Below are 1,715 nucleotides of genomic sequence, written 5' to 3'. Positions count from 1 at the left end.
GCCGATTGTCAATTGTCCCAAACCGACACACATGGCCATTAGAAAGTCCAACAACACATATGACACGTTCCCCAAAATGACGCGTATGTTTTCTGTATCAGTCCAGCAACAGGCTTCCCGGATGTTACCAAAGTCACGTGATGTTTAATGCGTGTAGTTTGGTTTCGTTTAGGAAAAGATCGTCGTTTGGGTTAAAGTAAGTAAAGTTTCGTAAGTCATGTGACGGAAGTTCGTAATGCTATCTAACTTAGCTTGAAGGAAGGGCTGGACAATAAAACAATGACAAAATTTATAATTGTTTTCAATAATAATGTAACAAATGTTCAATAAACATTCAATAAATGTTTGGAAAAAGGACTGAAAAAAGCTTTTACTTAATTTTCCTCGTGCCTATTTGTTGACAAATATTTTATCATAATTGTTTTGAATGTTCTACCTCAGATTTGTGAAGGGATCCTCCACTGATCAGTGGATGGTTAAACCACAATAAACCATCAGGTTTATTCAATTTTCACTCAGGAGCAAAAATCAGCCTTTAAACCTGAAAGAAATAACGATTTCACACTTATCGTATCTATCGAAAGATATGAAACTTTTTATCGTAATAACATTTTTGGCCGTATCGTCCGGCCCTACTTAAAGTTCAAAATAACTCTACACTTGGTTTCACACGGGGCTCGAACGACGTTCTCCTGTATGACACCCCACCCTTCCTCCTTACGGGGACTTTGTCGCTATTTTTAATACATCTTCCCACTTCAGACCTCTAGAGGTGTGATTCTGGTGAGGACGCGCTGGGTGGACAGGTGGGTCAGAAGCCAGGCTTTCACCCAGGAGACTGGTGTTTGTTTCCCGTGTGAAACAAAAAGTCAACATTGATCGAGGGTGTGGGAAGGTGGGTGCGGAGGGGGCAGCACCCCCTATTGACAGGGAGGAACACCGTGTGCAAATTACACGTGCAGACTACATAGTGGGCACTATTGTTACTATATGAAAACATAAAATACAACAGGTTAGTGTTGAATGCAGAGGATGCTCTTGATAATACAGCGTAATAATTTGACGTCGGCAGCTGTTTGCACTGTTGTCATGATTATAGGAGCTACATCGGTGTGATGCGCAGATCGGCTCTGACAATGTCTTAATAATCATGTAATAATATAATAATAATCTTTATTTGTAGAGCACTTTTCAAAAACAAGTTACAAAGTGCTTTAACAAGTGTAAAGACAATAATACCCAAAAGACAATAATACAAAAACAATACAAGATAAAAGCATGAAAACATTGAAAAGACTAAAATTCACATTTAAGATAAATATAAAATTAGTAAAATAGAATAAAATAAAAGGGATAAAATAAAGTCAAATAAGATCGGGAAAGGCTCTCCTATAAAAGTATGTTTTAAGAAGGGACTTAAAAGAGTTCACTGACTCAGCCGACCTGATTTCCTCGGGCAGGCTGTTCCAGAGCCTCGGGGCCCTGACAGCAAACGCTCTGTCCCCTTTAGTTTTCAGTCGAGACTCTGGAACAGACAACAGACCTCTGCCCGAGGATCTCAAGGTACGTGCTGGTGCGTATGGGACTAAAAGGTCAGAAATATAACAAGGTGAGAGGCCATGAAGAGCTTTAAAAGTGATCAATAGAATTTTAAAGTCAATTCTAAAACATACTGGGAGCCAGTGTAATGAAGCTAAAATAGGAGTAATGTGGTC

The sequence above is a fragment of the Micropterus dolomieu genome, linkage group LG19 (genome assembly GCF_021292245.1).
Source record: "Micropterus dolomieu isolate WLL.071019.BEF.003 ecotype Adirondacks linkage group LG19, ASM2129224v1, whole genome shotgun sequence".
Taxonomy (NCBI): Eukaryota; Metazoa; Chordata; class Actinopteri; order Centrarchiformes; family Centrarchidae; genus Micropterus; species Micropterus dolomieu.
Note: the sequence above shows the minus strand (reverse complement) of the source record.